Source organism: Hypanus sabinus, chromosome 12 (assembly GCF_030144855.1).
Source record: "Hypanus sabinus isolate sHypSab1 chromosome 12, sHypSab1.hap1, whole genome shotgun sequence".
Taxonomy (NCBI): Eukaryota; Metazoa; Chordata; class Chondrichthyes; order Myliobatiformes; family Dasyatidae; genus Hypanus; species Hypanus sabinus.
This window is the reverse complement of record NC_082717.1, coordinates 8,698,422-8,723,371: the sequence shown is the minus strand read 5'-3', so window position 1 is coordinate 8,723,371 and position 24,950 is coordinate 8,698,422. Positions and strand designations below refer to the sequence as shown.

Below are 24,950 nucleotides of genomic sequence, written 5' to 3'. Positions count from 1 at the left end.
AAAGAAGGACTCTTGTTCTGCAGTCGCTCCATAACTGTTCAATACACATTTGATATTTGTTTGATCCTGAGGTGCCAGGTGCCTGCACCAGCGGTGCATCGCAGGTTTTTGCCAGTCAGTTTACAATTAACACTCGTGCGCAATGGAGTTGTGCTTTGTTCGTCCTTTGTGAACATTTGCAGTTTTGTACTTTTTCGAAAATTACATCTTGTTTTTACGTTCAGCCAGCCATCACAGTGCAAAAGAAAATGATCAAAAGGAAAGCAGAAAGTGATAGTAAGTGTGAATTCAATGAACAGTGGGAAAATGAGTTCTTATTTATAGCAGGTCCGTCAGGAAAACCATTGTGCATTGTTTGTGAAAACACTTCCTCACATAAAAGAAGACATGATCTTAATAGACACTATAAAACACAACATCAGACTGAAATAGTAGGAAAACTGAAGCTAGTGCTTGGGTCTGAGTTAAGAAAAAGGAAGAAATCAAAAGAAACAAAATATATTTGTTAAAAGAAGTTGTGAAAGTTTGGGGATGACAGAAGCATCCTACGAAATTGCTTTAGTGTTGGCCAAAAAATGGAAGTCTTTCTCTGATGGAGAAGAAATTGTTAAGCCTTGTCTCCAAATATTTGCAAGATGTCTTGGTGATAAAAATATTAGGATAGTAGACGAAATTGCTCTGTCAAATCACCAGTTACGAGACAAACCGAAGAACTCCGTCATGATGTATCTGAGATCATGAGTATCATGAGTAACTGAAAGACCTTGTCCATGCTTATACTTTCTTTTCTTCAGCTTTGGACAAATCTGCTGACGTATGTAATGTAGCCAGTTAAGCATTTTTAAAAGAGGAATTGATGATAATTTTAGCATCTTTGAAGAACTTATCAGTCTTGTTGCTTCACAGAAAAACAAGAGGACCAAACGTATTTGACAAAGTAAAATCATGCCTAGAAAATCTATAACTAGATTCTAATAAACTCATTGATGTTTGTACTGACAGAGTGTTGTTAATGATAGGTAAAGCTGCTGGGACTGCAATTTTGCTTGACAACTTTAGGTCGTCCTCTACTAAAACATCACTGCATTATACACCAAGAGTCACTGTGTGGAAAAACAGTTATGTTATGTTAACAGTTAACGTTATGTTATGTTACAGGTTGTGAAATGCGTGAATAAGATTAGCGCAAGAGGATTAAACAGAGGTGAATTCAGAGAATATTGTGAGATGTTAGATTTGGAATACGGCGATCTTGTCCTTCATTGTGCGGTGCGCTGGCTTTCTGGAGGACAGGTTCTGAGTAGACTCTGGAAACTGAAAAATACTGTTCATAATTTTCTAGAAGAGAAAAATAAGCTCCCTGAGAAAACAACCCTTTTATGTGATAACAATTGGCTATTTGATTTAGCATTTTTAGTTGATGTTACCAGCTATCTCAATGATCTAAATTTGAAACTCCAAGGCAAGAACATACTGTTTCCTGGCTTAGAAAAATGATATCAATGCATTCAAGATGAAGTTAAAACTGTTCACCTCTCAGTTAGAAAATGAGGATTTGAGCCAGTTCCCGCACTTAAAAGAGTAGAGTGAATGTGCTGAAGATAATTGCAATTTTACAAAATATATTGAAAAAATCAAGTTATTGCAAAAGTCATTTGAAAGTTGTTTTCATGATTTTGCTAAAGAAGAAGACTGCATACCTGCATTTATAAACCCATTTTCACTTAGTGAACAAAAAATCATGAAGATGGATAGTAACATACAAATGAAACTTATTGACCTGAAAACAAATTCATTATTGAACATGAAATTTGATGAGCATCCCTCAGTCCCAAATGCTTCTGACATGATTAACTTCTGGCAATCATTACCCTGTGAACATTTTCCAGAGCTAAGAAAATTTGCCCAGAATTATATCTGTCATTTCGGAACGACGTACAGATGTGAACAAGCATTTTCAGCCACAAAATTGACTTAAAAGCAAAACGAGGTCGCGATTGACTGATTCAAATTTGAAGAATTCTCTTCTGCTCTCAGTAACTAATTTAACTCCAAACATTAAAAGCTTGGTGAAATCAAAACAGACTCAAAACTCTCATTAAGGTAAATAATGCTTATCTTGTTTTTATACTAAATCAATACATCATGTAAAAATGCTACATATGTTTATATTAACATATTTTTACAAGAATTGAATGAGATACAAGGGTTGCATGGCGCATCTGAACTCGTGCGTGAAAAAAATTGATGCATGGAATGTAAAAGGTTGGCCATGCCCTGCTTTAGGGAATTCTACATGAGGACTCCTATTTCCCTTTACACCTCAGACTGCTTTAATTTTCTCCTCCACATTTAGAAAATAGACAATGCTTTTATTCCTCCTACCAAAGTGCATGACCACACACTTCCCGACACTGTACTCCATCTGCCACTTCTTTGCCCATTCTCCTAACCTGTCTAAGTGCCTCTGCAGCCTCTCTACTTCCTCGAAGCTCCCTGTCCCTCTACCTATCCACATACTCAGCCACAAAGCCATCAACTTTGTCATCCAAACCATTGGCATACAATATAATGAGGAGTTTCCAAACACTGTTTAAATGTTACGAATGTATCCAGCTTGGCAACATATTCCAGCTTCTCTCTACCCTCTGTGTGAAGAAATTATCTCTCAGGAATCTTTCAGATCTCTCTCCTCTAATCTTCTCTTTGGAATGAAGATAAGAGGTCTCTTGACAGAGATGTACAAGATGATAAGAAGCTTTGAACAGCAGAGACACTTTCCCAAGGCAGGAAAACCTAATACAAGAGGTCATCATTTGAATGTGACTGGATAAAGGTATAGAGGTAAGTTTTTTTTACACAGAGTATGATGCGTGCATGGAACGCACTGGCAGTTGAGGTGACAGAGGCAGACACATTAAGAATATTTATGAAGCTCTTAGATAAGCACACGGATGATACAAAAATGGAGGCCTATATAGGAGGGAGGAAGTAGATTGATCTTGGAGAAGATTAGCATGACGATATTACACTTCAAGGCCTCAGTGTACAGAGTTCAATTCTGGCATCCTCCGTAAGAAAGTTTGTAATTAAAGGTCAGCACAACAAAACAGGTTGAAAGGCCAGCACTCTGCTGTAGTGTTCTGTGTATGTGTGTTTGGTGTATATGTGATGTTTGTGTATGTGTGGGTGTGTGTGCATGTGTGTATATATATTATATATATATATGGGTTTCTTTTGCTGATGTTGATTTGTTGCTCGGTATGTTCTGTTTCCTTCTGTTCTGTGCCATTTTCTGAGCATTGTGGACATGCTATGCTGGTGCTGCTTGGTGTGGTGACATTTGTAGGCCACACCCAGCACCCCCCTGGTTGTATGTGGTGTTAGTGCAAATGACACAGTTCACTGTATGTTTCGATATACATGTAATAAATAAAACCAAATTTGAGGATAGATTGGACATGCTCCTTGCAGAACCTACAAGGTTTTCGGTGGTGGGGGGGGGGGGGGTGCCAGCTCAAATTGTTTTGTAGTGGCTCTTGTTTTAAAATCCAAAACAAGAAAGAAAAAGTAACTTTTATATTCTTAAAGGTTTTGTTTTGTATTCTATCAAGGCACAGCAGCTGGAATTCACCAATAAGTTTCAACAAAAAATAATAGTCAATGTCACTGTGACCTGCTCTTATCCTCCGCATATCTCCTTCAAAAGACAAGTATTTAGGAATAACAAGGACCAATGTCAGCCATCTGCCAGACTATAATATCCAATTCTCTAGTTCCACTTAAGCTAAAAAGTTAATCATTCATGAGTAGCTCTCAATTTGCCAATTATCAAAATAACAGAATCAGGTTTAGTATCAAAGTTCAAAGTACATTTATTATCAAAGTATGCATACTGTGAGCATGATGCCAACAATTAGGTGAAGTTTGGGCAGGTACATGGATGGTAGGGGTATGGAGGGCTATGGTCCTGGTGCAGATCTAGGGGAGTAGTCAGTTCAAGTGGTTTTGGCATGGGCTAGCTGGGCCAATGGGCCTTCTCCTGTGTTGCACCTCTATATGACTCTAGAAACTTATCACACAGCCTTGAGATTCATCTCTTACAAGCAGCCATAAAACAAGGCAACCCAAAAGAACCCATTTTTAAGAAAGAGTGACAAACAGCCAGTGTAGAGAAAGAGAGAGAAAAAAAACAAAATCGCGCCAACAATAAAAGTAAGTAAATAGCATTCAGAGGAAAAGTGTCTGTAGACACGAAGCCTGCAGCAACGTGAAATTTGTTGTTTTGCAGCAGCAGTACATTGCAATACACAATAATAGAAACAATAAATTACAATAATTATATTTTTTTTAATTAATTAAAGAAGTAGTGCAAAAGAAGTAGAGTTCTTGGGTTCATTATCGGTTGAGATATGGTTGAGAAAGGAGTATTATAGGCTGCGTGATTGAACTGAACCCTAATATATATATATCTTCATTGCCATTCTGTGTTACGTTATCTGGATATGCAGTATGCACACAATATATTGTGTATATAACAAATCAAGTTCAAGTTTATTGTCCTTTCAGCTGTGTACAGGTTGAAATGCGTACATGTTGAACCACAGTAGCATAGTGGTAAGCACAATGCTATTACAGCTTGGGGCGCTGGAGTTCAGAGTTGAATCCCAGCATCCCCTGTAAGAAGTCTCTGTATGTCCTCCCTGTAGAACATGCTGATATCCCCCAGGGGCTCTGGTGTCCTCCCATAGTGCAAGGATGTACCAGGTAGGTGAATTAGTCATTGTAAATTGTCCTGTGTTGAGGTGGGGGTTGCTGGGGGGCAGGACGGGCTTATTCTGTGCTGTACCTCCAGTTAATTAATTGTGAAGGTGCGCAGCACTCTACATGCAACTCACACACAGCATACAAAGTAATACTAACACAAATAATTTAACAAATAATAACACACACAAAATGCTGGCAGACCAGGCAGCATCGACAGGGAGAAGCACTGCCGGCGTTTTGAGCCGAGACCCTTCGTCAGGACTGACTGGAAGAAAAGATAGTAAGAGGTTTGAAAGTAGTGGAGGGGTGGGGGGGAATGCGAAATGATCGGAGAAGACCGGAGGGGGTGGGATGAAGCTAAGATCTGGAAAGGTGATTGGCGAAAGTGATACAGAGCTGGAGAAGGGAAAGGATCATGGGACGGGAGACCTCAGGAGAAAGAAAGGGTTGGGGGAAGCACCATAGGGAGATGGAGAACAGACAAAGAGTGATGAGCAGAGAGAGAATAGAAAGGGGGGAATAAATAAGGGATGGGGCAAGAAGGGGAGGAGGGGCATTAACGAAAGTTAGAGAAATCAATGTTCATGCCATCCGGTTGGAGGCTACCCAGCCAGTATATAAGGTGTCGTTCCTCCAACATGAATGTGGCTTCATCTTGACAGTAGAGGAGGCCATAGATAGACCTATCAGAATGGAAATGGGACGTGGAATTAAAGTGTGTGACCACTGGGAGATCCTGCTTTCCCTGGTGGACCGAGCGTAGGTGTTCAGCGAAACGGTCTCCCAGTCTGCGTCGGGTCTCACCAATATATAAAAGGCCACACCGGGAGCACCGGACGCAGTATACCACACCAGCCGACTCACAGGTGAAGTGTCTCCTCACCTGGAAGGGATGTCTGGGGCCCTGAATGGTGGTGAGGGAGGAAGTGTAAGGGCAGGTGTAGCACTTGTTCCGCTTACAAGGATAAGTGCCAGGAGGGAGATTAGTGGGAAGGGATGGGGGGACAAATGGACAAGTGAGTTGCGTAGGGAGCGATCCCTGCAGAAAGCAGAAAGTGGGGGGAGGGAAAGATGTGCTTGGTAGTCGGATCCAGTTAGTGAGACCAACTGTGAGTCGGCTGGTGCGGTATACTGCATTTGTTGCTCCCGGTGCGGCCTTTTGTATATTAGTGAGACCCGACGCAGACTGGGAGACTGTTTCGCTGAACACCTACGCTCAGTCCGCCAGAGAAAGCAGGATCTCCCAGTGGCCACACATTTTAATTCCATTTCCCATTCTGATACGTCTATCCATGGCCTCCTCTACTGTCAAGATGAAGCCACACTCAGGTTGGAGGAACAACACCTTATATACTGGCTGGGTAGCCTCCAACCTGATGGCATGAACATTGACTTCTCTAACTTCTGTTAATGACCCTCCTCCCCTTCTTACCCCATCCCTTATTTATTTATTCCCCCCTTCCCCCTTTTTTCTCTCTCTGCTAATCACTCTTTGCCTGCTCTCCATCTCCCTCTGCTGCTCCCCTCCCCCTTTCTTTCTCCCTAGGCCTCCCATCCCATGATCCTTTCCCTTCTCCAGCTCTGTATCCCTTTTGCCAATCACCTTTCCAGCTCTTAGCTTCATCCCACCCCCTCCGGTCTTCTATCATTTCGCATTTCCCCCTCCCCCGACTACTTTCAAATCTCTTACTATCTTTCCTGTTGGTTAGTCCTGATGAAGGGTCTCGGCCCGAAACGTTGACAGTGCTTCTTCCTATAGAAGCTGCCTGGCCTGATGCGTTCCACCAGCACTTTGTGTGTTTTGCTTGAATTTCCAGCATCTGCAGATTTCCTCATGTTAGCAAACAATAAGGTGCATTTATGACACAAGTTAAAAAGTAGGCAGTATAACGTTACTGGTGCTTCATATGTGACGAGACCGGGGTGGTGGCAGAGAGTTCAGTAGTCTCACAGCCTGTGGGAAGAGGCTGTTACCCATTCTAACAGTTCTTGTCCCTCCTCCTGCCTGATGGTAGGGTCAAAGAGTTATTGGACTGATGGGAGAAATTACTGACAGTGCTGAGGTCTTTTCGTGTTTTTTTTATATTCATTGTTTTCTTTTATTGAGATACAACATGGAATAGGCCCTTCCAGCCCTTCAAGCTGTGCCGCCCAGCAACCCCCTGATGTTGTCCCTGTCTAATGACGGACAATTTACGATGACCAATTAACCTACTAACTGGTGTGGCTTTGGATTGTGGGAGAAAACCAGAGCACACGGATGAACCGCACACGGTCACTGGGAGAATGCACAGACTCCTTACGGCCGCACCGGGAATTGTTGTGGTGACCACTGGACTAGTGTGCCACCCCTACGCAGCGCTCCTGGTAAATATCTCTAATGGGGCGATCTTCTCAACAGTCCTCACAATCCTTTTGTCAAGCCTTGCAGTTCCCGTACCAGTCGATAATGCGATTTGTCAGGACAACTGACGACGATGCAGCTGGTCAGGACACCCTCAATGGTGGTCTTGTAGCAATTGGTTAGAAGGTGGGAAAGACTTGATCACTTCAGTCTCCTCAGGAAGTGGAAGTGCTGCTGTGCTTTCTTGACTAAAGAAGTGGTGGTGAGGGATCAGGTGATGTTATCCATTATGTGTACCTCCAGGGGAATCAGGCAGCATCCATGGTAATGAATAAACAGCCTAGACCACTGCTACAAGTGTTCTTGGCTGTTTATTCATCACCATGGATGCTGCCTGATATTTGAGCAAGCATTTAATGTAAGTTATAATGAAGTAGGAATGTGATCTTTCTTTTCATCCACACAGCTGAGGATCTTATCCCTAACAGTGTACTGTCTCTTTACATTTGATCTATCAAGGTACAACACTTCACATCTGAGGGGGTTAAGTTGCATCTGTGAGTTCTTCACTCACATCTGCAACAGATTTATATCGCACTCTATTCATTGCCAGTCATTTACGCTATTCACACCACCATCGATCTTCATATCCTCTGCAGACTTACTAACCCACCCATCTACATGTTCATCCAGGTTATTTACATACATCACAAAAAGCAGAAGTCCCAGTACAGATCCTTGTGACCGCTAATCACAGACCTCCAACTAGAATACGTCCCTTTGACCACCAACCTCCGTCTTCTATGTGCAACGCAGTTCTGGATCCAAGTGCCCAATTCATTATGAATCCAATGAATCTCAGTCCACTGGATGAGCTTCCCATGAGGGACCTTGTCGAACACCTTTGCTACAATCCACATAGACAACATCTACAGTTCAACTTCCATCAACCACCCTTAGCACCTTGTCAAAAAACTCAATCAAGTTAGTAAGACACGACTTACCCGCACAAAGCCATGCTGGCTCTCCCTAATTAGGATATAGCTTTCCAAATGCTTATAAATCCTATCTCTAAGAAGTCTCTCCAGTAACTTCCCTAGCACTGACTCACTGGTCGGTAGATTCCAGAGTCATGAATAATTGAACAACATTAACTACTTGCCTTGATAAAATGGAATTGAAGAGGACGTTTTTAATTCTGGGAGAGTCTAGGAGCTGAGGGCACAGCCTCAGAATAGAACGGCATCTCCATAGAACAGAGATGAGTAGGAATTTCTTTAGCCAGAAGGTGGTGAATCTGTGGAATTCATTCCCACAGACAGCAGTGGAGGCCAATTGATTGAGTATATTTAAAGTTGAGTTTGATGGGTTCTTGAGTAGTCAGGGTGTCAACAGTTACTGAGAGAAGGCAGGAGAATGGGATTGAGAGAGAAAATAAATCAGCCATGATGGAATGGAGGAACAAACGCTGAGCCAAATGGCCTTTTTCCTATGGTCTTATGACCTTGAATTTCTGTCTCGATCATAGATCTTGACTTTCCAAAACACATTTGATTTACATTTAGGGCTGTATCTGTTTCCTTGCTGTTGACACTTTCTGTCACCCAGGCTTGAAGCTCATGCACAAAACATTCTCCCAAAGTGCCTGAATAAAAGCTTCTCTCACAAGATTCAGAAAATATTTTAATGTGCACGCTAGGTGACAATAAACAAGAAAACAGAGAGGCTTGGTAATAAACTGCTTCCAGATTTCAGAACTACATGCTTCCAAAAATGGAAATACTGCACCGAAGATTGAACTGCGCTTTCCAAAAAAGTCCTTGAATTCATCACTAAGTTCCAGCTAGCAAGATTTATTTGAATCCCTGCATTGCAAATGTGTGGATTTGCCCTTGGCATTTTACAATGAAGTTCAGATGGACCTATTATTCACGACATAAAAGATGGACTTGGACTTTAATCTTACAATTAGGGTGTTTTACTGTTTTAAATTACTAGGCAACTTAATGTGACATAGACAGCAGGAGTTCCCGTTCTACTGTGAACTGATGGTTTATTCATTCACTTTTTCTGCTTAACCTATATAAAGTGGCCTTGTAAGCAGGAAATCATTTTAAACAGTTTTAATAACTAGAAACTTGTCGTTTGTTGATCAAATTTATAGTGTGAAACTCAACTACATTCAGCAGCCGCCTTAGTAAGTACCACCTGTATACCTGTTTTTTAATGAAAATACTTCATCAGCCAAGCATGTGGCAACAATCAGTGCATAAAAGCATACAGACATGGTCAAGAGGTTCAGTTGTTGTTCAGGCCATAAGTCAGAATGGGGAAGAGAAGTGATGTATGTGACTTTGACCGTGGAATGGTGCCACACGGGGTGGTGTGAGTATCTCAGAAACTGCTAATCTCCTATGACTTTCTCACACAACAGTCTCTAGAGCAGGGGTTCCCAAACTTTTTTTATGATGTGGAGTATTACCATTAACCGAGGAGTCCATGGACCCCAGATTGGGTCCCCTGCTCACAGAATGGTGCGAGGAAACCAAGACATCCAGTGAGTGGCAGCTCTGTAGGTCAAAACTCCTTGTTAAAGAGAGAGGTCAGAGGAGACTGGCCAGACTGGTTCAAGCTGGCAGGAAGACGACTTTACCTCAAATAACCATATGTTACAACAGTCGTGCACACATTCCAAGGATGCATGTGTTGGAGTTAGTGAGTTGTGGGCATTGCTAAGCTGGTGCTGGAAGTGTGGCAAAACTTGCAGACTGCACCCAGCACAATCCTTGCAGAGCTGATTTGATGCAAAAAACACATTTCACTGTGTGTTTTAATGTACACTTGATAAGTTAACCTTAACTTATTCCACCACTCTTTCTCATAGCATGACATATTATTTTCCCTTAATACTGATACAATTTTTTTGATCATTCCTAATAAGCTCTGATTTCACACCACCATGTTCAGGAACAGTTATTATCCCTCAACCATCAGGCTCCTGAACCAAGGGGTATAACTTCACTCAACTTCACTTGCCCCATTCCCACAACCTATGGACTCACTTTCAAGGACTCTTTGTCTCATGTTCTTGATATTCATTACTGATTTACTTATTATTTTTTACTACTTTTTGCATTTGCACAGTTTGCTGTCTTCTGCACTAAAGCCCTGGTTGGATGATTGTTCATTAATTCTGCTGTGGTTATTTTTCTATAGATTTATTGAGTATGCCCACAAGAAAATTAATCTCAGGGTTGCTTATGGAAATATAGATAATACAACTTACCTTGAACTTTGATTTCACCTCCTTGCAGGCAAGCAGATCTAGAGTTCATCCCTCTGTTAAAACAACTGTCTTCATTTGTTCTACATATCCATTGGGTTATAAGCCATCCATGAATGGGAACAGCTTCTATCCAAATTAGTTCTGATCTTCTACATCTCTGCTAAATCTCTTCTCAAACTATTTTTCTCCAAGGGAGCAAACCATTTTTTTTTTTCAGACTAACTTTACAGCTGAATTCCATCATTCTCCATAAATCTCTTCCGCACCCTCTCTGGGCCCCTTACATACTTCCCCAAGTGTGGTGACCGGAGTAGGATGGTTAATCATTGCTTGATCTGGATTCACTACTTTGTTTTTACACTTGCTCCTTCTGTTATGAGTTCAGGGCTCCACGTGCATTATTAATCACCGGCTTTACAGGCCCTGCTGCCTTTGAAGATGTGTGTGAATGCACACCCAGGCTTTCCGTTCTGGTCCCCTGTTCAGAACTGAGCCAGTTTTGTCAAACCGTAAGATATTTATGTCTTGGATGTTGAAAAAGTACTATCCAAAATAATCCCAGCACTAGGTCCAATATTCAAAAGAGACTTTGAGTATACATCCAAGTATTGTTTACATGTGGTGTCTCTCCCTTTCAACTTTCCATTTCAATACTCCATACAACCCTTTGCATGAAAACATATTGTCTACATCACTTTTTAATTGTCCTGTGAGTTACATAATACAATGCCCCTGGCTATAACCACATTTTTATGGAAATAGATCTTTCCTTTTTAATCTATCAAGGCCTCTAATAATTTTATGCTCCTTTCTATTTTTGTTTTAATTTGCGGAGGTTCCCATCCTGGGGTCCATGGAACCTTCAGTTAATGGTAAGTATCCATGGCATAAAAAATGGTCGGGAAACACCGATTTAGAGACGCAGCATAGCAACAGGCTCTCCAAACCCAACAAGCCTACGCTGCCCAATTATACCCAGGTGGCCAATTAACCTACTGACTGGTACTTGTTTGGAATATGGGAGGAAACCCACCCGATCACGGGGAGAATGTAAATTCTTTACAGTCAGCGGCAGAATTGAGCCTGGACGGCTGGTCTTCAATAGCGTAACACTGATTACTACGCTACTGTACCATCCCAATCCTGATACAGTTACAGTGACATATTCTTAAATATCCTCTGTACCCTCTTCTTAAGCTCTTCCTCAGACTGGAGAATGAGCTGATTCCATTCAAGTTCTATGGTGTGTGTGTCTGTGTGTGTATGTATGTATATGTACGTACGCAAGCACGCGCGCGCACACACGCACACACACACACACACACACACTAGATAGTAGGTGCAGGAGTAGGTCATTCAGCCCTTCTAGCCAGCACCACCATTCAATGTGATCATGGCTGATCATACACAATCAGTACCCCGTTCCTGCCCTCTCTGCATATCCCTTGACACCGCTATCTATAAGAGCTCTATCTAATTCTCTCTTGAATGCATTTAGAGACTTGGCCTCTGCTGCCTTCTGGGGCAGAGCATTCCACATATCCACCACTCTCTGGGTGAAAAAGCTTTTCCACATCTCTGTTCTAAATGGCCTACACCTTATTCTTAAACTGTGGCCTCTAGTTCTGGACTCACCCATCAGCGGGAACATGCTTCCTGCCTCCAGTGTGTCCAATCCCTTAATAATCTTATATGTTTCAATCAGATCCCCTCTCATCCTTCTAAATTCCAGTGTATACAAGCCCAGTCGCTCCAATCTTTCAACATATGACAGTCCCACCATTCCGGGAATTAACCTTATGAACCTACGCTGCACTCCCTCAATAGCAAGAATGTCCTCCTTCAAATTTGGAGACCAAAACTGCACACAATACTGCAGGTGGGGTCTCACCAGGGCCCTGTACAGCTGCAGAACGACCTCTTTACTCCTATACTCAATTCCTCTTGTTATAAAGGCCAGCATGTCATTAGCTTTCTTCACTGCCTGCTGTACCTGCATGCTTGCTGTCATTGACTGATGTACACACCCCACATACTACCGTCAGATTCATTTTCTTCCAGGCATTTACAGTAAGACAAGGAAGTAAAATAGAATTAATAAAAAACTACACACAGAAAAGCTTACATTGTGCAGATGCAAAAAGAAACAAGCAATAATAAACAAGTAATTAAATAGCAGCATTTCCAATACTTTTTGTACAGCTGCATGGACCAGCCATTGCACTGAGCAGGAAATACTTACATGGCATGAAATCTGTGTGTATTTTAAACATTTATAGAAAGAAAAATCCCTTTAGATTGTTATAGCCAGGGCTGGTAATGGGGATGATCTCCCATTACATCTTATCTTCCTGCTTGTACCCCTGCCCGTCCTTCAATCTTCCACAAAATTCTGGCTTCTTACCCATTTCTTTGCAGTCCTGATGAAGGGTCTTAGCCCAAAACATTGACTGTTTATTCCCATCCATAGATGTTTCCTGACCTTCTGAGTTCCTCCAGCATTTTGTGTGTGTTGCTCAGAATTTCCAGCGTCTGCAGAATCTCTTGTTGCTCGTGTTATCTATCTATGTATAGACTGTACTAAAGTACATTGTTGGGAATGAAACACTGAGATATAAGTTAGAAACACTTCTGGTAATACTTAGCTGTTTCATGCATCCAGCCCTATAAAACATTCATGACGATCTCTTCTGTACATCTGTGCTTCTATTTGCATTGCATCCTTCCTGTATTGATTTATCTAGCAGATAAAATGACCAGAATGAAAGATGAATCAGAACAAGAATTGGCTTTATTATCACTGACTGATGTTGTGTTCCTTAAGATTGTTGTAGTGGGGGTAATCTCCCACCACCTATTAAATGCTCCCAATAGCGTGCGACTGAAATAACCTCTGACAACCAAGTCCAAATCCTGGCCTTCAAGTGTGGCTTTGCTGTTAAGCCCAGTAGAACTGTTTCTGCTGACAGGAGAAGGGGAAATGGCGGGTTACTGGTGACTTAAAACCTGTCCCTTCGGGCAGATGGGACTCCACCCATGTTTGGCAGCTCATTTAGAAGGATTATGCTAATCTCAAACCTCTGCTACCTTGTGGCTATACCCACTCATGGGGAATGCTTCAGGAGAAAACCCCAAGGGAAAAATCCAGAGCTGGAGTCCCTAAGACAGTCCTACATTGAGTTCAACACTGACTGGTAACTCCTGTGACACTGCTGCTGCCAACTTGTATCGGTCTCTGCTATTCCTTTGGTTTCATCATATGCATGGAGAGAGTGCCTTTGATGATGGATGCTGCTTTCTTCTGGCAACATTTTTTGTAGGTGTGATGGATGGTGAGGAGGGCTGTTTTCTTTCTTGTAGGATGGCAGTGTGCACAGTCACAACGGTCACTTCAGGTCCAATCAAAGCTACAATTGTTCATCTGTTATGTCTTTTTTTTTTACAATCACAAGACACTGCTGGTTATCAAGAACATCCAGTTCTACAGGTATACCCTATCAGCGATGAAGCTGGGCTCAAGGCAGACATGCTACAGGAAGTGATCAGAGTTGGTTCACAAAGGCGGTGTGCCCACCAACAAACAGAGCGAGTGACTGCCTTGGAACCTGTTGGACATTGGTAATGTAGAATACTGCACAAACAATTCATTGCTTCATTGGCAACACCGATAGCAAGGGAGCTGCGCAGCCTCAGTTGTAGCACAGACTACAATCCCCAGGCAAAGACGCGGCTGAGTTGAGGGTTGAAGCATGGAAGTGTGAGACGAAGTCGAGGCAAGGTGAAGGACTGTTCGAGGCAAAGTCAAGGCGGGGTCAATGCATTTCGAGGAAAGGTTGTGCCGAATAGAATGGAGGTGAGGCAGATTTAAGGCGTGTCCACCTAAACCGAGCACGAGGTTTGATTGACTTAAGTGCTAGGCTGATTTGGAAAGTTCAGATACAGGCCTAGAAGTGGAAGCTGTATCCAGGCATAAAGCATATTGACGCAACAGGGCCCAGGTCCTAATGCAAGGAATGACCCAATGTTTGGTTGGTTTAAACACTGAGCCAGTATAATTGTAAAGGCATGTTGAGGGTCTGGTTGGTTCTAACAGCTGTTCCACAATGATTACTTGGCTCAACGTGGAACTGTGGCTGTGGGCCTGCTTTGGCCACTCCAGGATTCATGTCTGTGGATTCACTTTTGTTCTAAATGCTATTTGTTTACTTTTATTATTTGCATGATCTGTGCTTTCTCTCTACACATTGTGTGTTTGGCAATCTTCTTTTGTTTTTAGTGGGTTCTTTTGGGCTCCTTTGATTGTGGCTGCCTTGCCTGTAAGGTGATGAATCTCAAGTTTGTATAATGTATACATACTGTGATAATAAATATAATTTTAACTTAGTGTATTGGTGGGAATCTTTTAACGTTGTCTTACTGATGGAAAATGACTGCACCTGGAGTACTGTGGATAGGTTTGGTTTCCACCTTCGTGGATGAATAAATTTTCATTGAGGGTAAGTTAAAGAAGGTTCAATTAGTTGATTCCTAAGATGAAAAGTGAATGAGAAGGATGATCAAATGGCAGTGCAAACTTGAAGGGCCAAATGGCATAACTCTGCTCCTGTGTCTTGTGATATTAAGGTTGGGGGGGTATTTACAATAGAGTTGAGGACGAAGACGTGATGTTCTTGATAGCTATTTTCTGAAGATCCCAAGGTAAATTCAAAGATTCAAAGTAAATTTATTTTCGAAATATGTATACAGAATACGACTCTGGGATTCACCCTCCCGCAGGCAGTCACAAAACAAAGAAACGCCACAGGACCCATTCAAGAAAGCATGAGAAAAAGAACTAATTGCGCAAATGGCAAAAAGTGATGAACGACAGATAGTATATCAATCATCAAACCAGGAGTCCAGTGGCATTCAGTTTAATTCATTTCAGCACCACGCTACTTAGCAAAGCAGGCCGCACGCAGAGCCATTCTGCACTGCAGCATGCCAGTCTGCATTAAAGTGCTCAAAAACAGCAGGAAAAGTAACCGTAATCCAGATACACATGAACCTCAAAGCCCCCACAAAGAGTTCATAGCCTCACTGTTCATTCCTGGCATCGTAGATCCCAAGATCCAACAGCTAGAAGCTGACAGGATGTTTTCTCTATTAAGTATACACTTAATGGCCAGTTTATTAGGCACAGGAATGAAACCCAATCTGGCCTTCTGTTGCTGAAGCCCCTCTGCCTCAGGGTTTGAGGTTCTGTGCATTTGTAGATGCTCTTCTGCAATGTGTGCTTATTTGAGTTACTGTTGCCTTCCTATCTACTTGAATTGGTCTGGCCCTTCTCCTCAGACCTCTTCCATTTACAAGGCCTTTTTTCCCACTGAATTGCTGCTCACTGGAGTTTATTTTGTTTATCGCACCATTCTTTATAAACTCGAAACATTGTTATGTGTGAAAATTCCAGGAGTTCAACTGTTTCCTAAATATGCAAACCACTCCATCTGGCACCAGCAATCATTCCAGGTGAAAGCCACTTAATCACATTCCTTTCCCATCCTGATGGTTGGTCTGAACAACAACTGAACCTCTTGACCGTGTCTGCATGCTTTTATGCACTGAGTTGCTGCCAAGTGATTGGCTAATTAGATATTTGCATTAATAAGCAGGTCTTCGGGTGTACCTCATAAAGTGACCGCCAAGTATTTCTAGAGCTTGAGGGCATATTTTCAAAATATAAGGTGGAGTTAAGGAGAATTTTTTGACTTTTAGAGTTGTGTCTTAGAATTCTCCATCCTGTAGGATTGTGCAGGTGGAATCACTGAATTCATTCAAGGCAAAGTAATAGGCAGCCATCAATCCCAGGAAATCATGGGTTTACACCCCTGGTGGTGCAAGCCTGGGCAGGAAGATTTGAAGATCCAGTTGGTGCCCATGCAGCAGGTTCCCCTGTCCACGTCACTGATGTAGTCCAAGGAAAGGGCAAGTGCCAATACAGCCTGGCACCAATGTCATCGCAGAGGTTGCCAGAGTGAAGTTGTGAACAATGTCAAACTGCCTTAGGGACCCCGGCTCTGGATTTCTTCCTCAGGGTTTATTCCCAAAGCCCTTCCCATGGTTGGGTATGGCCGCAAGGCAGCGCCGCTTTAAAATCAGTTTACCTTCTCCTTGGCGAGCTGCTGTGCAAGGCTGATGAGCTGGTGCACCCCACCTGCCCAAAGCAAATAGTCTGCCTTTGCCCCTTCTCTTGTCAGTAGAAAAAATTCCGCCAGGCCTAGTAGCTACACACGCCATTTGGAGCACATTACAGGTAGTAGGAGTTTAGGAACCTGGAGCAATATATGTAGTTAAAATCTGTACATCTTCAAAGCAGAACACACAAAAAGCTGGAGGAACCCAGCAGATCAGGCAACATTAATGGAGATAAATAAACAGTCAATGTTTATTTATTATTTATTATGATGACAGGCACTGACCACGTGGATAGTCAGAGGCATTTTCCCAGGGCTGAGATGGTTACCACAAGAGGGCACAGTTTTAAGGTGCTTGGAAGTAGGTACAGAGGAGATGTCAGGGGTAGGTTTTTAACGCAGAGAGTGGTTAGTGTGTGGAATGGGCTGCCAGCAATGAAGGTGGAGGTGGATTCATAGAAACAAAGAAAACCTACAGCACAATACAGACCCTTCAGCCCACAAAGCTGTGCCAAACATGTCCCTACCTAGAACTACCTAGGCTTTACCCAGAGCCCACTATTTTTTTAAGCTCCATGTAGCCATCCAGGAATCTCTTAAAAGACCCTATCGTTTCCACCTCCACCACTGCCACCGGCAGCCCATTCCACTCACTCACCACTCTCTGTGTAAAAAAAAACTTACCCCTGATATCTCCTCTGTACCTACTTCCAAGCACCTTAAAACTATACCCTCTCATGCTAGCCATTTCAGGGGACAAGCTCTGACTATCCACACTATCAATGCCTCTCATCATCTTGTACACCTCTCTCAAGTCACCTCTGATCCTCCGTCACTCCAAGGAGAAAAGACAGCGTTCACTTGACCTATTCTCATAAGGCATGCTCCCCAATCCAGGCAACATCCTTGTAAATCTATTCGATAGGGTCTTTTAAGAGACTCCTGGACAGGTACATAGAGCTTAGAAAAATAAAGAGGTATGAGTAGCACTAGGTAATTTCTAAGGTAAGGACATGTTTGGTATTGCTTGGTGGGCCGAAGATCCTGTAGTTTTTCTGTGTTTCGGGCTAAGACCCTTCATTAGGATTGGAAAGGAAGAGGGAAGACCCCAAAATGAAAGGGTGGTGGGGGGGGGTAAGAAATTGATAGGTGAAGCCAGGTGGGTGGGAAAGGTAAAGGGCTAGAGAGGAAGGAATCTGACAGGACAGGAGAGTGGACCATAGGAGAAAGGGAAGGAGGAGGGACACCTGGGCAAGGTGATGGGTGGGAAAGGTAAAGGGCTGAAGAAAGAATCTGACAGGAGAGGACTGTGGACCATAGGAGAAAGGAAAGGAGGAATACATCCATCTTCACTTTTTTCCTTCATTTTCTAACGAGGTTTTCTCTGTTTACTGGTTTATACTTAAATAATGTTAGAAATAAGTGCTAGAAAATTGGCTTGAAATTTCTCAAAAGGACTTAAATGATATTCACAATCAATCCAGACAGTTTTCAGCTCTTTTCTCATAGAAGGTATAGAAGTGAAAAACCTTGGCATTGTTCCTTTCTAAAGGGGATGACCTCATTTCTTCTCATTATATTCCATCTGCCTTGTCCTCGCCTATTCTCATAGCCCGTATATACGCTCCTGATGTCTCTTTGGATCATATTCACAACTTCCAGTGCCAAGCAACTTTCTGTCATCAGCATCAGATATATTATTTCTAGTCCCTGTATTCAAATCACTAATGATTGTTTCACAGCAGTGATCCCTGCAACACCCAACATCAGAGCATCCCAGCCCAAAATTGACTCCACAGTGGATTCCAGTTAATTGAACCATAGGAAAAATAGCTGGGATTCCTTGTTTATTTGGGACACTATACCACTTAGGTGGGACTGGCAAATGTTGCCAAACAGTTTCTGACTTCTGTTGGACACGTGCCCTTGTGCGGCCATTTGATGCTGAACTGTGTTTAGAGTGAACAGTTTTAAAATTATGCCAGTTGCATGTGCTTTTGTTCAAAGATAAGTGTTTTTTGTCACTGATTTTAGGCGAGAAATAACCAGTAATATAATTGGGAACTGTTGACTCTCACTGCGTTTTCAAGCATTCAGCAATCAGAAATGACCGGGAGTGAAAATGAAACAATTTCACTGTTTCAGGAAGTTGGAAACTAATAATTTGAAGGGGTTGACAATCATCTTAGATGTTACAATGAAAATGATGATTTGGAGGGTGCATTATGTGAAGGCAGTCCATTATCTACACTAGGAGTCTGCATTAATTTTGTTCATTTATAGCCAAACAAAGGAACACATGCACTGGATGAATTCCTCTGTCGATAACTATAAGGAGCTATTAACTAGTGTTCTATATTTCAATAGACAGTAGGTGCAGAAGTAGACCATTCGGCCCTTCGAACCTGCACCACCATTTTGAGATCATGGCTGATCATCTACTATCAATACCCGGTTCCTGCCTTGTCCCCATATCCCTTGATTCCCCTATCCATAAGATATCTATCTAGCTCCTTCGTGAAAGCATCCAGAGAATTGGCCTCCACTGCCTTCCGAGGCAGTGCATTCCAGACCCCCACAACTCTCTGGGAGAAGAAGTTTTTCCTTAACTCTGTCCTAAATGACCTACCCCTTATTCTTAAACCATGCCCTCTGGTACTGGACTCTCCCAGCATCTGGAACATATTCCCTGCCTCTATCTTGTCCAGTCCCTTAATAATCTTATATGTTTCAATCAGATCCCCTCTCAATCTCCTTAATTCCAGTGTGTACAAGCCCAGTCTCTCTAACCAGTCTGTGTAAGACAGTCCAGACATCCCAGGAATTAACCTCGTGAATCTACGCTGCACTTCCTCTACAGCTAGGATGTCCTTCCTTAACCCTGGAGACCAAAACTGTACACAATACTCCAGGTGTGGTCTCACCAGGGCTCTGTACAAATGCAAGAGGATTTCCTTGCTCTTGTACTCAATTCCCTTTGTAATAAAGGCCAACATTCCATTAGCTTTCTTTACTGCCTGCTGCACTTGTTCATTCACCTTCAGTGACTGATGAACAAGGACTCCTAGACCTCTTTGTATTTCTCCCTTACCTAACTCTATTGTTCAGATAATAATCTGCCTTCCTGTTCTTACTCCAAAAGTGGATAACCTCACACTTATTCACATTAAATGTCATCTGCCAAGTATCAGCCCACTCACCCAGCCTATCCAAGTCACCCTGAATTCTTCTAACATCCTCAACACATGTCACACTGCCACCCAGCTTAGTATCATCAGCAAATTTGCTGATGGTATTCTTAATGCCTTCATCTAAATCGTTGACATAAATCGTAAACAGCTGTGGTCCCAATACTGAGCCCTGTGGCACCCCACTAGTCACCACCTGCCATTCCGAGAAACAACCATTCACTGCTACCCTTTGCTTTCCATCTGCCAACCAGTTTTCTATCCATGGCAATGTCTTCCCCCCCAATGCCATGAGCTTTGATTTTACCCACCAATCTCCAATGTGGGACCTTATCAAATGCCTTCTGAAAATCGAGGTACACTACATCAACTAGATCTCCCCCGTCTAACTTCCTGGTTACATTCTCGAAAAACTCCAATAGATTAGTCAAGCATGATTTACCCTTGGTAAATCCATGCTGGCTTGGCCCAATCCTCTCTCTGCTATCTGGATATGCCACTATTTCATCTTTAATAATGGACTCTAGCATCTTCTCCACCACCGATGTCAGGCTGACAGGTTGATAGTTCTCTGTTTTCTCCCTCCCTCCTTTCATAAAAAATGGGATAACATTAGCCATTCTCCAATCCTCAGGAACTGATCCTGAATCTAAGGAACATTGGAAAATGATTACCAATGCATCTGCAATTTCCAGGGCCACCTCCTTTAGTACCCTAGGATGCAGACCATCTGGACCTGGGGATTTGTCAGCCTTCAGTCCCATCAGTCTACTCATCACCGTTTCCTTCCTAATGTCAATCTGTTTCATTTCCCCTGTTATCCTATGTCCTTGGCCCATCCATACATCTGGGAGATTGCTTGTGTCTTCCTTAGTGAAAACAGATCTAAAGTACTCATTAATTTCTTCTGCCATTTCTGTTTCCCATAACAATTTCACCCAATTCATTCTTCAAAGGCTCAACATTGTTCTTAACTATCTTCTTTCTCTTCACATAACTAAAAAAGCTTTTGTTATCCTCCTTTATATTCCTGGCTAGCTTGCGTTCGTACCTCATTTTTTCTCCCCGTATTGTCTTTTTAGTTAAGTTCTGTTGTTCCTTAAAAACTTCCCAATCATCTGTTCTCCCACTCACCTTAGCTCTGTCATACTTGTTCTTTTTTTTAATGCTATGCAATCTCTGACTTCCTTTGTCAACCACTGTGGCCCCTTCCCCCCCCCCCTTTGAATCCTTCCTTCTCTGGGGGATGAACTGATTTTGCACCTTGTGCATTATTTCCAAGAATACCTGCCATTGTTGTTCCACTGTCTTTTCTGCTAGGATATCTGTTCAGTCAACTTTGGCCAGCTCCTCCCTCATGGCTCCATAGTTTCCCCTGTTCAACTGCAACACTGTCACCTCCGAGCTGCCCTTATCCTTCTCAAATTGCAGATAAAAACTTATCATATTATGGTCACTACCTCCTAATGGCTCCTTTACTGCAAGATCACTTATCAAATCCTGTTCATTACATAACACTAAACCCAGAATAGCTTTGTCCCTGGTCGGCTCTCGTACAAGCTGTTCCAAGAATGCATCCCGTAGGCACTCTACAAACTCCCTATCCTGGGGTCCAGCACCAACCTGATTCTCCCAGTTTACCTGCATGTTGAAATCCCCCATAACTGCTGCGACATTATCTTTGCCACGTGCCAGTGTTAACTCCCTATTCAACTTGCACCCAATATCCATGCTACTGTTTGGTGGCCTGTAGACAACACCCATTAGGGTCCTTTTGCCCTTACTGTTCCTCAGTTCTATCCACACAGACTCTACTTCTCCTGATCCTATGTCCCCCCCTTGCAAAGGACTGAATCTCATTCCTCACCAACAGGGCCACCCCACATTTCTGTCCCTACGATAGCACGTATACCCTTGTACATTCATTTCCCAGGTCTGATCTCCCTGCAGCCATGTCTCCGTTATCCCAACAACATCATAGTTACCCATTCGCACGTGAGCTTCAAGCTCATCCACCTTATTTCTGACATTTCGTGCATTCAGATATAGAATTTTTAGCCCATTTCTCCTCTCTCTGTTTGAATCGCTGCTTATTGTGCTTAACCCAGCTCCCCAAACTCCCATCAGGCTATACACCCCTAGAATTTTGTTGTCCTTCCTAAATTTACTTATTCTTTCTGCACATTTAACTCCATGTTCTGTCAGACCATTCCTCTGTATATGTGGCCTCCTTATCACTTGTTCCTTCTCACCTTTCTCTACTACACACTTAATATTCTGGAGCTGTGTAGTCCCCACCTGTCCTTTTTTTCTTCCTCTCGCTATCCTCTCTCACATTCTGGATCCCTGCCCCCTGCAAATTTAGTTTAAACCCCCCCCCCCCCCCCGCCCCAAGAAGCACTAGCAAACTTTCCTGCAAGAATGTTAGTACCGCTCCAGTTCAGTTGTAAACCGTCCCGTCAGAACAGATCCCACCTTCCCAGGAACAAAGCCCAATTATCTAAAAACCTGAAGCCCTCCCTCCTTCACCAGCCTCTCAGCCACGTATTAATCTGTATATCTGTATAATCTTTCTGTTCCTTGCCTCACTCACATGTGGCACAGGTAGCAATCCTGAGATTGTTACCCTAGAGGTCCTGCTCTTCAGCTTTGCACCTAACTCCCTGAACTCCCTAAACTCGACCCCCTCACTCATCCAACCCACATCATTGGTCCCTACATGGACCACAACATCTGGATTCTTGCCCTCCCTCTCAAGAATAACCTGCACCCGATCTGAGATGTCTCGGACCCCGGCACCAGGGAAGCAACATGCCATCCGAGACTCCCGATCTTCCCCACAAATTCTCCTATTTCATTTAAGTACTTAATTTGTTACTCAGTTAAATGGTAGCTTTTATTTTTTTATACCTTTTTAATTATTTCCATGAAGCTTCCATTAATTGGGATAGCTGGGCCAAAATGTATTAGTCACGACATGTCGAATTAACTGGATTCCACTGTATTTTGCTTTGGCCTGATAAGCTATCAGTAGATGCAATTCGTTGCTATCAGTTCCATATACCTACTTTGTTTTCTAACTAAGTATGTACCATCTTTGCAAAGGTCTTCATATGATTACTTAATTTTTAAAGGATTTCCTTTATGCCAAGGTTTAATAGATCACTTGACTCTTGTTTCCTACCCTCAGATAAATGTTAAAATTAGAAATGTTTGAAGCACAGATGTAAACTCTTAACCTAGATCATATTTATTGGATACTTGTGGAAATTTGTTGTATTGCAATGTACTGCGGCCACATAATGGATATTAATTCTGATTCGGAACTTTGAAAAGTTGCTTAACTAAAATGGATGCTTTGTGTTCAAAAAAAATCAATTTAATATGAGTTTAAAGGGAAAATGATTTCAAAGAAAGTGAAGTGAAATTCAGATGCACAAGCAATCAGATGCTTGTGTTGAATTTACGAACAGCATTGGCAGGAGTACAGTGATGCTGCAAGTGCAGACAGAGAAACAGAGATGGAATGAACAGTTCGCTGAGATTTAATTAGAAACGTACATAACAAAGGAAAATAATAAATGTTAGGCCAACAGGTCAGCTAACTAAATTCTTTGAAAACTAACACCATCACTGCAGCTTGAAAGCAGTATCCAAGAATTAAATTAATACTGCTCCTTTAACAGTGTCTATCTGAATCACTAATCTTGATTCCTGGAATACAGATGAAGGTAAGCAGTGAGTGTTGTTCTTGCAGGCTTCAATGAAGATTGAAATTTCAAGATTGAAATCATTGGAAGGAAGGAAATGCAATTACCAAGAAACTCTATTTGGCTGGAATGTGGCGATTCTCACGCGCGAGATTGCCATCTTCTTTCAGTGGCCCACCTGCGAGAGAGCCCTGTCTCCACGGCAGTGTCATTGGTTGTGACAAGCATAGATCAAATTGTGCTCTTGCATTAAGTACTGAATTTAACTGATCTGGTCTTGATGCCTTGTTTACTTTAATCAATTAATCATCTATTATTTAAAGATACAACATGGAACAGGCCAGTCTACCCTTTTGAACCGCACCATCCGGCAACCCCGATTTAACCCTCGCCCTGTCATGGGACAATTTACAACGATCAATCAACTTACCCACCGCTATGCGTTTGGACTGTGGGAGGAAACTGGAGGAAACCCACACATTCCATGGGGAGGACGTCTAGACTCCTTACAGGTAGGCAATATTGAACTGTGAACTCTGACGCCTCGGTCTGTAATAGTGACATGCCAACTGCTATGCTACTGTGCACTGGTGAGTGTTTCAAGTGGAAAAGCTGGTGCACTGGGGCAGTTCTACTCTGTTCAGGTGCCGTGGTACGAGCTGGCATCACAATCTGAGGTCTTCCTTGGTTGCTGTGGATGAGCATGTTGTTTTCTGCCCCTTTGCTCTCCGTGGAGTGTTGCAGTACCACCTTGGTCATCGGATCCCAGCCACCCAGGTGGCCGGAAGCTGACTTCTCAGTCTGCGTCAGACATATCTCTAACTCTATGAGGTCACCGACCAGCCTCACCTGGTTTAGCCTGCCTGTCATGGCAACACGCCAGGGTATAGCTGCTGCTTGGAGCTGCAGGTGAGAACTGAGTGTCCAGTGGGGAAACAAAATTATTGTGTGTAAGGAAACAGTAAATGGACAGAAAGTTCAGAGTGAGAGACAGTGATGTTCTAGAGCAGGGATTTCAACTTTTTGTATGCCAGGGAGTCTTACCATCATAACACCCTGGGGAAGGTTTCACTGTTAATGTAATAGTATTTCTGTAGAAGCAGTGTTTGGGTTATGGTTAGATATAACGGGTGCTTTGGAATGTGAGGAGGGTGGTTTTTGTGCCGTGTGCCTGACCCCAGGGTAATCTGAGTCTTTGGTTTGTTGGGTGATGAAGAGAGAAGATGCCAGAACAGGGCTGTGACCCGACGAAGGCCGTGGAAATCGATGGAGGATCGGTGAAGGGGAAACCGTGAGGCTCAACTTGTGCACGTTAGACTGTTTTTTTTTGCTTTTTCTTCACTAACCCTGCAATCAAATTAAGAATTATAAAGCCAAATCCTTTAATTGTATGCAGCGTACTGTCTGTTATTTTGTGGTACTGATTTGTAACTGGGTGACAAATCTCACAGCATCCACACAAACAGAGGGGTTTTGGGGTGG

At 42.7% G+C, this 24,950-nt stretch overlaps 2 long non-coding RNA genes across 2 annotated transcripts in view; one reads left to right on the top strand and one right to left on the bottom strand.

The window, feature by feature from the left end:
• The window catches only part of LOC132402444 (uncharacterized), a 176,222-nt gene extending 165,567 nt beyond the window's left edge, over window positions 1-10,655 (bottom strand). Inside the window, exon 1 of the long non-coding RNA XR_009514900.1 lies at window positions 10,398-10,655. This is a non-coding gene — a long non-coding RNA (uncharacterized LOC132402444). The remainder of the gene's footprint in view (window positions 1-10,397) is intronic.
• Window positions 1,948-24,898, top strand: LOC132402443 (uncharacterized). Its single transcript, XR_009514899.1, has 3 exons — window positions 1,948-2,103; window positions 23,792-23,980; window positions 24,685-24,898. It is a non-coding gene; the product is annotated as an uncharacterized LOC132402443 (long non-coding RNA).
• Window positions 24,899-24,950: the final 52 nt, after the last annotated feature.